The sequence below is a fragment of the Diplotaxodon limnothrissa genome, linkage group LG7 (assembly GCF_057381915.1).
Source record: "Diplotaxodon limnothrissa isolate DT_005_m linkage group LG7, D_limnothrissa_male_GT1.1, whole genome shotgun sequence".
NCBI lineage: Eukaryota > Metazoa > Chordata > Actinopteri > Cichliformes > Cichlidae > Diplotaxodon > Diplotaxodon limnothrissa.
The window spans coordinates 57,538,113-57,554,810 of record NC_140602.1 but is presented as its reverse complement, the minus strand read 5'-3'; positions in this window follow the sequence as shown (position 1 = coordinate 57,554,810).

The following is a 16,698-nucleotide window of genomic DNA, read 5'->3' as shown; positions in this document are numbered from 1 at the left end:
TGTACACGTGAGAAGTGGAATGAAAATCAGACATGATTCCAAACATTTTTTACAAATAAATAACTGCAAAGTGGGGTGTGCGTAATTATTCAGCCCCCTTTGGTCTGAGTGCAGTCAGTTGTCCATAGACATTGCCTGATGAGTGCTATTGACTAAATAGAGTGTACCTGTGTGTAATCTAATGTCAGTACAAATACAGCTGCTCTGTGACGGCCTCAGAGGTTGTCTAAGAGAATATTGGGAGCAACAACACCATGAAGTCCAAAGAACACACCAGACAGGTCAGGGATAAAGTTATTGAGAAATTTAAAGCAGGCTTAGGCTACAAAAAGATTTCCCAAGCCTTGAACATCCCACGGAGCACTGTTCAAGCGATCATTTAGAATTGGAAGGAGTATGGCACAACTGTAAACCTACCAAGACAAGGCCGTCCACCTAAACTCACAGGCCGAACAAGGAGAGCGCTGATCAGAAATGCAGCCAAGAGGCCCATGGTGACTCTGGACGAGCTGCAGAGCTCTACAGCTCAGGTGGGGGAATCTGTCCATAGGACAACTATTAGTCGTGCACTGCACAAAGTTGGCCTTTATGGAAGAGTGGCAAGAAGAAAGCCATTGTTAACAGAAAACCATAAGAAGTCCCGTTTGCAGTTTGCCACAAGCCATGTGGGGGGACACAGCAAACATGTGGAAGAAGGTGCTCTGGTCAGATGAGACCGAAATGGAACTTTTTGGCCAAAATGCAAAAACTAACACTGCACATCACTCTGAACACACCATCCTCACTGTCAAATATGGTGGTGGCAGCATCATGCTCTGGGGGTGCTTCTCTTCAGCAGGGACAGGGAAGCTGGTCAGAGTTGATGGGAAGATGGATGGAGCCAAATACAGAGCAATCTTGGAAGAAAATCTCTTGGAGTCTGCAAAAGACTTGAGACTGGGGCGGAGGTTCACCTTCCAGCGGGACAACGACCCTAAACATAAAGCCAGGGCAACAATGCAATGGTTTAAAACAAAACATATCCATGTGTTAGTCAAAGTCCAGATCTAAATCCAATCGAGAATCTGTGGCAAGACCTGAAAACTGCTGTTCACAAACACTGTCCATCTAATCTGACTGAGCTGGAGCTGTTTTGCAAAGAAGAATGGGCAAAGATTTCAGTCTCTACATGTGCAAAGCTGGTAGAGACATACCCTAAAAGACTGGCAGCTGTAATTGCAGCAAAAGGTGGTTCTACAAAGTATTGACTCAAGGGGCTGAATAATTATGCCCACCCCACTTTGCAGTTATTTATTTGTAAAAAATGTTTGGAATCATGTCTGATTTTCGTTCCACTTCTCACGTGTACACCACTTTGTGTTGGTCTTTCACGTGGAATTGCGTTCACTTTTGCAGTTTTGTCTTGTTACACAATATTGGAAATTTAAAAATACAACAACAAAACACTACATTTTTGGAAATATTTGTGGGTTTGTACTACTGGACCACTAAAGTGGCCCTCCAATGAGATGACAGTGCCAGCAGCGGCCCACAGCTCATTTAAGTTTAGGACCTCTGACCTATAGGATCATAGATACTGTATGTTAGGTGACCTCCATACAGCAACCCACTCGGCTTTGTTGCCTACTCATTATCACTGACACCATTATTCTACTGTAAAACTGTTGATACAGCATATCAAACTGTAGACATTGTCTACTTTTACACTTTCTAGTATAAAAGATCCATGAATTCATCCATGAAGTTTTCGCATCTGTGAAACATCCAAAAAAATATAGAAAGCAGTTTATTTTTGCAATTACACTAATGGTCTGCACCTATTTGCTGATTTGGAACACTTGTGAGCATGTGCAGTGGGCTGCACACAAACCTTAAAACAAAACTAGAAGCTAGAACACTGTTTTGGTTTATGTGCAAATTGCAGCTATTATCAGTGAGGTATGCGGCTGCCATTTGTTTCTGCATACTCAGAACTCTGGAAACCTCTAAATTTCCAGATACAGTAGCTTACTGTATCGGGACAGTCACTTCAGTAAGCAGATTGTGGTCCAGTGTTCATCCCAGGGTTTACTAGGTTTGGGCTGTATGCCCTTGGCCCTATTTGGACTGAGACTCAGTCACTACAAGTGAAATTAGGCCTCGTTTAGTTTTAATTTGGGCTGATTCAAGGGCGTGATTCATCAGCCCAAAACTCATAAGGTAGTACAAAGAAAACATAATAAATTTCTATCAGCCCAAGCTATAGCTAATCTTTGTCTGATGCTAAATATTAGAAGTTAGCACCTTAACATGCTGAGGACGTGGTACATGGTAACCATTATTTCTGTTAAACATGCATATTGCCATATGTGTGAGCATGCTAATTTTCTAAAATTAGTTTCATTTCATGAGGCTAGCTACAGAGTTACCAGGAACATTTTTCATAATCTTGTGCTCAAATCTGTTATGAACTCAGAAAACTACAAATCCAATAATTATATTATAATTGAATATAAAATTCAAGATGGCTGCTTTTATACATAAAAACATGCTGTTTGTGGGGGTTTTGTACAATGGTGTGCAGAAGTCTTGAGCCACAGCCTAAATTCTTTTAGCAACCTTTCTTGTAATTTCTTCAAACATCCTTCAGGAATGCTTCTTGAACGACAATTCAAAGATTTTCTTTGGATGCTGGCTGCCTTTTGTTCCATTCTCTGTCGAGATGATCCCATACTGCCTTGGGCTCTGGGGAGGCCATTCCATGACTAGTAATGTTCCATGTTTTCCTTTTTATCCAGGTATACTTGTATTACATTTGGCAGTGTATTTGGAATCATTGCTGTGTTCAGAAATGAAGCTGTTGCCAATCAGAAGCTTTCCAGATGACAGTGCATGGTGGAGCTCACAGTAATTTATTATTCTGCATTCAGGAAAGAATCATGGACATCAGCTAAAAGAAAGTGTTGAAACTAGGCTAAGCTAAGATATGCAACCTAAGATAGAGTTAAAGCATTTTTCATTTAACTTTTTAATACATGTAATTTAAAAATATAATTTAAAAAAACCTATGTGGAAAAACAATGTAGTTAGTAAATGTTACTGTTGTAATTATATCTTTAACATAATTTAAACTAACTGAAATAACAGAATTTTGTGATGATTACACAATGCAATATAACTCTTTTAAAATATCAGAATGTACAAATACTTTTCTCACACGTTTTACTGCAGCATTGAATATTTTGGTATTAAATTTGACTGTAATTTTTTAAACAAGTATTGCTATATATGTCATATATTTGGCAAAAAAGCTAGTTGTTGGTACATTTACTGTTTTGATAAGTTACACTATGCCTATTTTATTAACTAAAGCTACTGCTGAAAAGCTGCTTTTTATGTTGTTACTCACGCGCACACTCATCCACGGTAAACCTTTAATTTCAATTTTCAGTTTTATTTGTATCTACATGATGTGCATGCCTCCTTGAATTCATTGTACCTCAGTGAATATTTTCCATCCAGATCATTGGAAATATTTATATATTAAATACTATCCAGGTATTTAGCCACAAAGAATGCTTTAAGACTTCCATTAACATGATTTCTATGGGTGGACTCTCCCCGCTTAGCTAAAATGGCTAGTAAGGGTGACAATGACACTCTGGCTCACTCCTGGGGATAATCACACACACACACACACACACATATACACACACATGCACAATACAAACCATAGTATCTGTTCATGCTGGGCTCATTTGCATTCTCATCAGTATGCATGAAATTTCTCGCTGAACTTTAATACCCTAACTGCTGCATAATACACTTTAATGAGCATAAGAGTGAGCATGACAATTAAAACTCGCATTAATCACTAAATGCTGAGGGGTGGGGATGTGGGGATGAGATGAGAGAGAGTGGAGGCAGGGAGGGAGGATACTGACTGAGGACTGGGGGGACAAAGAGCACTCCAGAGAGGATGGGGTGAGGAAGAGAAAAGAAACTGAAGTGAAAAATGAAGAACGCATGCAGCCAATGGATGCAAAGAGGATAAAAAACAGTAGGAGGGGGCTGATGAAAAGAAGATGTAAAGGAATAGAGTTTACTGAGTTTCTCATATTAAGCGCAGTTGATCTGGTGGGGGCATCTCCACATGAGCAGCAGATGAATGGTGAAGTTTGCAGACAATCGAAACACCCTCCCCTCCCTGTTAGCCCTCCTTATCCTTCACTCGCTCACATTTCCCCACTTTCTCCTTTTGTTCAACGTCGTCTTTAAAGGGTGACAGCGAGTATTGTTCATAAAGGGGATAGTGTTACCTGATAATGAAAACCTTTACCTCCCCCCCTTTAAGGTGCTCCTTCCCTTACTTTGATGCTGATGATGAGATAATTTGAAGGTTATGAATATTCATCTAAAAGAAACAAATACAATCTCAGTTGGTTGTCTTCTACACCTCTGATCCCCCCCACCCTCAACCCCCTCCAGTCAGAGCAGAGGCATAAATGTTCAGAGGTAAACGTTCCTCTTCTTCTTAATACCTCTGTTTCATGGTTTTGTGTTTTGTTTTGTGGGGGCTGCTTTATAGGGTAAGTAATACAAAAAAGATTGTTGCTGTTTACCCATTATCAGTGTGCTTTTCTTTTATTTAGGGGGAATCCACATTTCTATGATTAATGTTTAAATGTTTTAGGGCTGCACAGCTGATTCTGTCTTGCTGTGAAAACACAAGAAGAAAAATGACATATGCACTCATAAACCAGTAGTGGCTCCTCTTTCAGAGGAGGAAGCTATACTTTCAGGCTAAAGGTGAGGCTACAAGTTACTTGCTAGATAAACATTTTATTGTAATATTATGTTTTATATTTAATTTAAGATTAGATTTTATATCTATATTATGTTATATTTATATTATATTAAGATAAATAGAAATGATAGACTGGCAACTGTCCAGGGTACTGCACCTCTCACCCATGTCAGCTTGGATAGACTCTTGTCCCCCTGCAACCCTGAATTCTATAGGCAGAAGAAAATTGCTGGATGGATTAAAGCAATAACGTCTGGTCCTAAGATGGTAAATTATCAGACTTTATTAAATGTATTTTATGGGCAGAAATAGGAGGTAATGTATAAAGCTCAATAAAAAATAAAGCAAATGTCAGAGAAAAATAGAGGCCACTCTACTAAACTATCTATATGTATGTGTATATAATAGTTCAAACTAGCTCTTTTGGAGGCAGCTAGGATGATTAAATGATGTTTACATGTTGATCCATGAGTATTAGCAAAGCAATGTTTTTTATAAATGAATTTATTGTGTTGTTTCTTTAATAGGTAATGTATCAGGAGATATTTTTTTCTGCAGAAAAAAAATCAAAGAATGTCCAAACTGTAGAAAAGCCATGGATGGAAATGTATACATAAATATTTAATAATACCTACAGACAACACACTGACCTGATTATGGATAATAGCTATAGGAAATACTTCATAATTTATGGTAAATGTGGGTTACAATTAATAAATACGAAGACATCTTTATGCACAGATAGATGTGTTTTCATCACTTCAGAAGTGGCAGACACTGACACAACACACTAGAGTGAACATATTATTAGTATTACGCATGTTGCTTCCACAACATGCGTAATACTAATAATACAAGTACACACAGAGGAGATGGGTTTTTTATGCGGAGAGTATTCACTTTTCTTACAGCATTTGAGCCTCTTTTGTCCTTCTTTAAGCTGAACACAACGTGTGTGTGTGTGTGTGTGTGTGTGTGTGTGTGTGTGTGTGTGTGTGTGTGTGTGTGTGTGTGTGTGTGTGTATCTTGAAGAGGTGTAATAAAAATTCCATCTGCATTTCCATAAATCAGACAGGCAGGTTTGTTGTCACCCAGTTGAGGGGCCTTAGAGCGAGGCCCCAGGGTCTGCTGGGATTAAAGGTTGTGTGTGTGTGTGTGTGTGTGTGTGTGTGTGTGTGTGTGTGTGTGTGTGTGTGTGTGTGTGTGTGTGTGTGTACATACAGTAAAACACATTACACATTCGCAGTAACAGTACCCACAGCTCATCAATGGTTCATCACTGGTGCAGCAGTCCTAATGTTTAAAACATATTTCTGTACATATTTCCTTCTGTCTGTGCTTCCTTTCCTGTTTCTGTCATCCCCTTTCTTTATGCAGCTCACTGTCCTTTCATCACTAATATATTTCTACAATACGTAGGGCAGACCTGCTCTGAAAAATGATATGAAAATGATTTTTTTAAGAATATAAATTCCTGTAGTAACAGCAAACAACAGGCATGTTTTTATTGAAGTTTAATGCAAACTACACCCAAATTTAAAGAAAATCTGTAAATGTAAATGCAAATTAATACCTACTTCTGTGTCCTATCTATGTGGGTTTTTAAGGTTGGTCTATTGAGATAAACAGCAGATAGTACTTATTCTCCCAGTTAGTGCCTTTAAATTATATGGTTTAAAGGGGACCTTTGATTCCCACTCTATTCTTGTACACTACTAGAGCAGATTTACATTTCTCACATGTCACTGCCTTTTCACTTGATTAAGTCAACTGAATAAGTGTTTTTTTCTAAATGTTGTTTAATTTTTATAAGTCAACTTTTCCTTAAATAAAGTTAGTGCCTAATAAACCGCACCCTGTTACAGAGAGTGTTGTAATCGTTGAGAATAGAGTTCAACCCCAGACTGTGGAGACATTGGATTGATACTGATTCCAGAATCTCATCTCCATATCTCTCTGCGTTGAGATTACCTCCGTTGATGACCGTGGTGAAAAAGCCTTGTTTTTACAGTGAGGGAGTTGTCACCACACACCATCACACAGCCTCCACAAAAAGCTGTTAGCCTGTCAGTGAAACAGTCAGCTTAGCATTCTCTGCATTTTTTCCATACTTTGACCCTATGATCTAACTTCCATAGACAGAATCTGGACTCATCGCTGGACATAACATTCCTCCGTATGTTCAGTGTAAAGGTATCTGATGGTGAATGGCACTGATGGCAGACCTCTTGACAGCCCTATGAGACTGGAGATTGACATGGAACTTGGCCTTTAGTTTGGAGATGGTGCTAGGGCTCATTCAAATTTTTCTGCAACGTGGTTTTGCTAAACAGCTTGAAGTTCTCCAGTATCACAGACGCTATCCAGATCAGTCAAGTATTGCATGCTTGGAGCAGGCACCAACAGATTGTTGTAGCTGGGTCTATGCTAATCACCTGTTAATCAAGCACCAGATTATCAGCACCTGGGTTACCAGCAGCTCAAAACATGAGTAAATAACAGAATGAGTTGGTCGGCACTGACAGAGAACATTTGGCATGTTTTTAGTGTGCACAACCCACAAATGCATTTTCCTTACAAATGTGGCACCGTTTAAAGGGAAATAAAATGGCTTTCCAACAGTACGAGTTTTATGGTATGCGCCAATGAAATAATCATTCAAACACAAATTTACTTACTTTTGTTTATTCAAGTTTCTTTGCTACCTAATTTAAGGTATGGTTAACAATGTGTTTATATATACTGTTTCGTTGTTCATTATTATTCTAATTATTATTGTTGTTCTTGTTGTTGTTTGAAACAAACTATTAGTTACTCTTCTTTTAAGCCAACTTTTTTCTGATTGGCTGCTCACTCCCAGAGTTGTATGGTTAACCATATTAGAGATCTGTATCTGGAGGTCGCACAGGATCTTACCATGGTCATTCTCGACCACCCTAGGGGGCATCTCCCATTTTGTCCTCGGGACTTCCAGGCCATACGTGGCACAGATCTTCCATTATACAATCCTGGCAATTTGGTTTTGGCATTTCATACATGCCATGTACACTGACTTCATTTAATTGCCCATGTTTAATCACCGCTGTAACAGTATATCACAGAATACTGAAAAGCATAATAGGTCACCTTTAAAAAAACTATACTCAAAATGCTGCAATCATAAAGGAACTGTTTTTTTATTTTTTGTTTGTTTTTTTGCTTCATCTATTAATGTGATGGGTGTTTTTATTTACCCAAATACATATCTGATGTTTGGGTGTAATATTTGATGTCTAGTTCTAGTTGAAAAACAGTTTGGAAATGAAACCTCAAGGTGCAATGTACTCTATGAACATTATCTGAAAGTCATTGTAAAGCTTTCAATCAAGAGGAAGCTGTTCAAGGAAATTGTTGTGCTTTGTCACCCGTTTTATCTCTGCAGATCTCCCATGAAGGAATGGGAGATCTTTTTCTTACTATGTTATTGGTACAGCTACTGTTTTATATCAATATTTTAACAATACGAGCTGAGCTTCCAGATAAATGTAATGTGTTATTAAGATTAGTTTAAATTCAGGTTTTTATTTATTGAAAGCTGGTATTTGTCTGTATGTGCTAATCAAGATGAGAATTTGCTAATTAGTGAGCCAACACCACACACCACAATACACATGTGCCAAAGTTATTTTGACAATATAATCTGATAAATGTAGCTATGTGATTGACTGGCATGATTGACATGAACCTAAACCAGAATTGTCAAATTAGTTTTATATCATGGGTCACGTATAGGATACTTTGATCTTATGGGCCGGACTAGTGAAAATAAATAGTAGTGATGTACATACTTCATTAGAATATACTTTAATACACTTTAATATTTCATATATTTTATTAAAATAGCAGCCAATCACCATTATTGATACTATCAGGAAAGTGCACATATTATTTAAACAATACACTTTTAAACAGTCTTGTAATATTATTTGGTAACACTGTTATTTGTTGTATGCAGAATTACTGCTTTGATTGGTGCTGTTTCTCTTGGTTTTATTGGTTTTTAAAGCATTTAGTTATGTTGGAAAAAATGGTTTGTGTTAAAATACATCAGCTACGACTGAGATGTGGCAGGCAGCTGTTCATTTCAAACAGCAATTGTTCCATAACTTTAATGTCTTTATTGTTGTCCACGTGATACTGAAAGTTTTCTCTTTTTAAACAGAACTATTTTTCCTACATCTAATCTGAGAGAATGGATTGTATTCACAAAGATAAGACGTGTTGTGGACTTACTCATTCGAAAATGACAATTAGCACTTATTTTTATTGTTGATTGTCCTCATAGGTGGACAAAAGAATGCTAAAGTCCTAAAGATGATTACAGTAACCTCACATATCAGCTCTGAAGGTGTTATTTTGTGATCAGTGATGTATTACACTATTACTCCACCCCCACTGCCTTTTGATTTTTGTGAAAAAGCAATAAGTATTTAAGTCCACCAAATTCTTCCATAGCTGTTTTCACGTGCACCGTAGCCCTTAAGTTTTCTCAGTATTACCTTGCAGAGTTGTGTGTGAGAATGAAAAAAATGCACATGCCCAACTTACTGGATTTTATTTTATTTATTTAAAGTTAACCTGATGGCCGATGTGAAAATAATGTAGGTAATAGTGTTATGTGTTCTGCCTGTTATGCAGTTTTATGGAAAAAGGCCAGAGAGGGATGAGGAGGAGTCTGTCTGAGGGATGATGCAGAGGCTGACAAAGCAGCATCTTTGCCCTGAGCAGACAAACTGTGTGCATGAGTTACACACATAACCCATGTTAAAATGGGTTATGTGTGTAAAATATCCATCCATTGATCCATCCATCCATCTTCTCCCACTCAGGGTCCTGGTCACAGGGGCAGCAGTCTGCACAGACACCAAGACTTCTTTCTCCCCAGCCATCTCATTCATCTTTTTCAGAGGGAACACCAAGCCAGTTGAGAAATGTAATCCCAACGTCCCGACTCTGCCCTGAGGCTTCCTCCTAGTAGGACATGCTCAAAACACTTCAGCTAGGAGGCACCTGGGAGGCATCCAGGTCAGATGCTGTAACTGGCTCCTTTTGATGAGGAGAAGCAACTCTACTCTGAAACCCCATTGAAGGACCAAGCTCCTCACCCTGTCCCTAAGGGGGAGTCAAGACATCTGTTGGATTTTTTTTTTTTTAACTGTTGATTTATCAGTCAATCTTTGTTGTTATGTCCCTATGATCACAATCTCTGGGTAACTTAAGACTTTAACAATCTAATGGGTGCTGAAATTAAAACTAAAAACTAAAGCTGGAGTCTCTGTCATGACAGCCTAAACACGAAAAACATCACACATTCACACATTTCTCTTGACTCACTAGTGTAATGGTTGGATATCTTATACAGTTTTATTTTAAACAGGAAAATTGTTGTTGTTGTTGTTGTTGTTGTTGTTGTTGTTGTAACAACTAATGAGCTCTAGATGAAGAATAAAAAGCACAGCTTGATGTTATCTTATTTAACCACAACCTAAAGCAAATACACTACTGTTAGTCTGAGGACATGAATCTGACTCAGCTACATCTTTGGGTTCACCAGCACTGGACTCAAGAAGGCTGCAAAGAAACGTCCTCCTGAGATGGTAAATCAACTGGTTCTTTTCTACTGGAACACTCAAAGCTTTTTATACTACATGTTTCATTCACCTATACTCAAACAAGTGCTTTCTAACATTCACACCCATTCATCCTCCGATGGACAAATCAGAGAGCAACTTGGGGTTGAATATCATGCCCAAGGATATTTTGACACACTTCTTACATGTTTGCATCACAGCATGTGGCATTTGTAATTCAAAGCAGCTGAATGAAAATTAAATGCTTTTCCCATGCATTAAATTTGAAGGTAAAAGAAGGTGCTGGGTGAAATTAGCCTTACCACTAGTTGCACTTGCAGTCCATTGACCTGTCTCTTTAAGAAAGAACTGAAACTAAAAACTGACAGAGAAATTGGAAAAGGTGTCCACAGAAGAGACAGACGAGTCAATGAAAGGCATGGATGTTGCATTTAAATATAGTCCTATTGTATCATTTTACTGTTAAGATGTACTGACACAAATTTGATCCCGATCCTTTTCTCAGATTCTGTTCAATAATCCAAACACCAAAAGGTTTGCAAAAAACCCCCACATAAAATAACATTTAATATAACTTCTTTTGACTTTTAATACCAATTATGTTCAATATTTCATTCTAAAGTTTTATCTTCAGATCTTTTCAGTCCTGTGTTCTTTAGTTAAATAGTACGTAAAACAGGGACAGAGAAGAAGACAGAGGGAGGGGAAAAAAAGAAAAAACTGACCCAGAACCTCTGGGCATGTCACGAAGCCATTAAAATTAATTTGAGACTCAAATACGTCTCCAAGCCCATCATTTAACTCTCATTGCCATTTATGTTCTTTTCAATTACATGAAGGAGTTTTAAACTGTTATTAATCTAGAACCTCTTCTCCTAAAAGTTTTTTTTTCTCTCTTTCAGTGAGAGGAAAGCTCCCCCAGAAGATTTCACCCTCAGAGGGCCAGTACCAAAGATAGTGAGGGTGTTTTTAAGCGTGTACCTCCCATCTGATCTGATCTAGCAGGTTTGCAGTGGTGAAATTGATCCCAGTGGTAGATGCGCTGACAGGCCTGAGGAGCCAGTGTTCAAATGAATTAAGAAAAGGAGAAGAAGATGGCGAAAGGCTTTCTGTTGTTCGTCCTCTAAATAATACAGCGCAATGATAGCCAGCAAACAAAAGCATTTGTGCTGTGAAGGAGCGATACTGGGGATAGGATAGAGGCAGAGGAATGCTTGAATTACAGACGAGAATGGAAACATCTTTTTTTATACGTTTTGTTGTCTGTTAAACATTAATGAGAGAGGATGGCGACAGCGTTCCAGTGTCTGACCATCCAAAAGAAAAGCTAGTGAAAAGACTGGAAGCCACTAGGGTGCGTTCCCAAATGGCCACTTTTTTAATATTTGCAGCATAAAATATATATATTTTTATACTTAATTTTATAGCTTGAGGGTGAACAAAATAAATGAAAGGCGAGCGATTGTATCCAAATTCCCTAAAGGTGATTAAACTTAAATGTGTAAAGTCTCGGCAGGGAGATTTAGCCCTAAATAATTAACAATGCCGTATTATATTGCTATAAGAATAATTCTGCCTCAAAAATGCTGCATGTGTTTTATAACATTCATGCATCTTAAAAATAATTGAAGGGCCTGTGCGCTACTTAATATTTCATCCCCCTCTGCCTTTTTCCAAATTTTCACAGGCTGAACGATGGCTTTTGCACCCCCAAAAAAGGATATGAATTTTTCAGGCTTTTTAAATAATTAAGCTCAAAGTGTTTGGGGGGGCAGCAAAGCCCTGATAAACTAATCTGAGATGGAGGAGCAGGAATAAGGTCTGAGAGGGACATTAGAAATTTATTATTTTATCAGCAGCTATTTATTATTAACATAGAGAGATCCCATTAGCATTCATAGACAAAGGGACTCCTGGGAGGATGCCCTGTGGATTTCAAGGTGAAAAGTTTAAGGAGGGGAAAGTGTCTGCTCCAGCCCCTGATCTGCATATTAGCCAACATCTTTCAGTCAGTGAAGTCAGCAGGATTTCTCTTGGTGGATTTTGTGAGTGGATGGCAGATTTAAGATGTGGAAATGAATCGTTCTGACTTCACAAAGTCAGCTACTGAATACTTGATGGTAGAAACTCAGAAGAAGTAAAGAAACAGGGCACAGAGCCCTTTCAGATCACTGCCATCACAGTGTGTACAGATGTTTTTGTTACTATGATGATAAACCTTAAAGACTGTAGTGAATTTACACCACCACTACCAACAGGTCTCCATTTTTCTTGTTAACATTTTAGCATGTATGTATGCCAGTGTTGGGACTAACGCGTTATTAAGTAACGCGTTACAGTAACTACGTTATTATTGTGGTAAGAGCACAGTAACTAGTTATTATGCCAAAACCGGGAACGCGTTACTCGTTACTGGGATTTAGATAGGCTCGTTATTCGTTACTTCCTGTGGTGGCTATCGCGGAGCTTCCACAGATTCAATAACATTAGCAAGTGGTGGAGGCCAGCAGGTGGATGAAGGAAAAGGGAGGCAAGAGGAGAGACCCGAAGCAGCCGCCGGTCCGAGAGTGTCAGTTGAACTGAACTTCAGGTAAGAAGTTATGACCTGCAGTCCATCTGGGTCAGATATAAACCAAGTTTAGGTGGAGTTTATTTTTGTTATGCTGAATTTTTCGTACTGCGTGCTAGCTAGCATGACGGAGTTTCTATACAGCTGGGCGGGTGCTATGTTACTGATGTTGAACTTTATTTTGTTCATAAGGTTAATTATTACAGTTGCCAGCTGTCCTGTAAAAAACGGAATCGTCTCGTATTCAGAGAAAATATTACGCGTTTCGTATTGAGGTGAAAAGGAACAGTTTGTCCCGGACTTCAGCTACAATGAAAAAGACACAAAGCTGGAGTTATTCTGTGTTTACGCTGCACAGCTGCCTCTTCTTCTCTCATCCTCTCACCCTCCCTCTCCTGTTTCTACTTCAATCATGAAACTGATCAATGATCAGCTGATCGGCTTTTCTCTCTTGTTTGTTTATCGCCCACTTTGCGCCAGAAAGAGGAAACCAGCGGATGTCGCGCTAAACAACAGCAGCACGTTTAAGCTTGATCAGCTGTTGTTAGAATTTATTTAATATTAATTTCTAGTATCAGCTGATGTTTGCTGGAGCCACAGCTGTAAACCTGCTGGTCATGATATCGGTTTGGTTATCTGGTGAGAGGGAAACATGAAGATGAAACCAGGAGATGTCCTTACTGGATCATCAGAGCTGTGATGGAGAAACAGGTTTACCTTTTAGGTCACATGAATGAGTTGAAGGGAAGTTATGAACTGTTTCTGAGAGACAAATAACACCAGGATCCTTTTTTAGGTAGCTGACAGCTGGTAACTGTGCAGGGGCGGGTCTAGCAAAGTGTTGCCAGGGGTCCATGTAGGGCATTAAAAGGGAGAGGGGGGCACAAGGAAATACTTTCTTATTCTCATTTAAAATGTCTCACTTTTAAAAAAATAATTATCTGAGTCTTACAACAAACGACTGATAGATTGATACATATATACCATCAGAACAGTGTACATCACTGTCACAGCAGTGTTTGTTTTCATTCAAAGGCTTTATGATTTTTCCTATAATGGTGGGCCGGCCTCTAGTCAAAATGCCCAGGACGATTTTTTTGTCCCAGTCCAGCTCTGTATGCAGCTCATCTGCAGTCTGGTGTTACCTACATCTTCCTATTCAGAAGGCAGAATTTCCGAGTTCTGAGTACAATCGAAAGCACCACGACTGCAGTTTTTGTGTTGGATGTAAAAAGCAGGCTAGGATAAAATCAGGCGTGGGATTTCTCTCGTGGAAATGTGCACATTATTTTTTCCTTTCTATTGGTAGGTGGCACAGTGCACTTGTGGCAAGTAAGCAAGCTAGAAGACTGGCAATCTTGCTGGGTATCCAGTTACGGAAGCAACACATTAACAAGAGAATTCTGAGTTAAACCAAAGTTACTTTCCCTAGTAACTAGTTACTCTGAAAGTAACGAGTAACTTGAAGTAACTGAGTTACTTTTGATAGAAGTAACTAGTAATGTAACTAAGTTACTAATTTAAAGTAACTTAGCCAACACTGATGTATGCTAACGTTCAGAGTAGATCTAGAAGACACATTTCACCTTCTCTTAATCCTGTTACACCCAACATTGATTGCAGTTCAACTGGGGTTGCAATACAGGCCCTCAAGGTATGAATGGAGTCAAATGACTAAAATTATTATTTACACCTGCATCTAGACGAAAAACCCCTTTCTTTGTCTTTTGCACATATATTATTAATAATATATGCAAATTTCTGATAAAATAACAATTATGTCCTTCAGTTTTTTTCTTACAGGGAAACTGATTTTGCGCATTGCATTAAGCATTTAAGACAGAACACACTAACATGATGGTTCAGATACAATAACTAGATGTTGGAAGCCTGATTGTTTATAATGTTTTGTACAGTCACTATGCATTGTACTTGTATGACTACGCATCTGACAAAAAAAGAACCTTGGATCTGATTAAATCAAAATACTCATTTTATTGAATACACCTGTTCAACTCCTGGTTAACACAAATATCTGTCAGCCAATCAATCAGCCAGGAAAGGTGATTTAAGTGACTTTGAATATGACGTGGTTGTTGGTGCAAGATGAGCTGGTTTGAGTGTGGGCCATTGTGGCTCAAGAGTTGGCAGTTCGCCTTGTAACCAGAAAGTTGCTGGTTCAAGCCCCGGCTCTGACAGTCTCGGTCGTTGTGTCTTTGGGCACTTCACCCGTTGCCTACTGGTGGTGGTCAGAGGGCCCGGTGGCGCTGGTGTCCAGCAGCCTTGCTTCTGTCAGTGCACCCCAGGGTAGCTGTGGCTGCAATGCTTGCCATCACCAGTGTGTGTGGATGACTGAATGTAAAATGTTTTGGGGCTATATAAATACAGGCCATTTACCATTGAAGAAACTACTACTACTGATCTAGGATCAAACCTTTAGGAAGGGCTCAGCCTTTAATCATAATATGCATATATTGTCTTGCTATTAATATTAATGGAATATGCTGCTTGCAAACACATTCAGTCCCTTTCACCTTTGCAAACCTAAATTCAACTGGGTACACATTAAAATGTTGCAAATATTCAAAAGCAATCTAATTAGTTGACCTACAGTAGTGTATAAGAATGTTTCAGAATAAATAATGACAGTTTTCAATATAGCATTAATTTATTAATTTAATTAAAAAATACACACACATACATTGCCACTCCATCTGGACAAAATGCAAACTAGTAATAGAATTTCTTTCACATTAAAGTTTTCTAACACATATAAATCCTCCCTTTAATGTACAGAATTAACTCGGCATATCAGATATGCAGATATGGGGTGAAGAATAGATTTGTGGTCTGTCACTTCAACATAATGGAAACTATCCTGTTCAAGTCAATGTATAATGAAATGGATCCTGTTAAATGGTACCGTTCATATCAATTCATATGTTTGGTTTAGAGTGTGAAAATATTACATCTTTATAATTTTGTTGACTTTTATTCCACTCGTACCTGTTTCTTTTTGCTCTCTCTCCTTTTGCTGTCATCCAGCTCTCTTCTAACCTTTTCGATCCTCCTCTTTCAAGCTTTGTGCTGAAACCAAAAAGTAAATGTAACAGTGAAACAAAATTTACCACCCAATAAAAGGCTCATTTATAATCACTTCACTAAAAATATTCTTACTGAACTAGACTGCTGCTGGCCACTGACAGGTAACATCACTCTGACTTAATCTCTAGAGCTCTGCTGTAATATAAACAAAAACTGAAGCTCAATTCGAGCAGAACAGGAAGCTAACAAAGTACACCTGCTCCTTGGTTTGCAACTAGTGATATACCAACAGACTTATAACTTAGAAAGCTTAATTAGCTAATAATCTCTAACAATCTGGCCTACATTACATTTTTGGTGCTATTTATAGAATAAATATATATAACCAAGACTGGACTTATTTTCATTGTAACCTGTTTCCAGTGGACAAGTTGGGAAAAGATAATATTAGAAGACAATGTTATTTTTCAGGATGCTATATATCTAATTTTGGGATGATTGAGCACTCACCAATGTCCACTGGGATTTTTCCATACAGCCACCTCTATGGTTGACAGACAATGTTTGGTAAAAGAGGAAATATCCAGTAAGTTCTCTGGGATCTTGTTGATACCAGTCATTACAACCAAAGTATCCAGAACAGTATCTGTGAATGCACTACACATCAA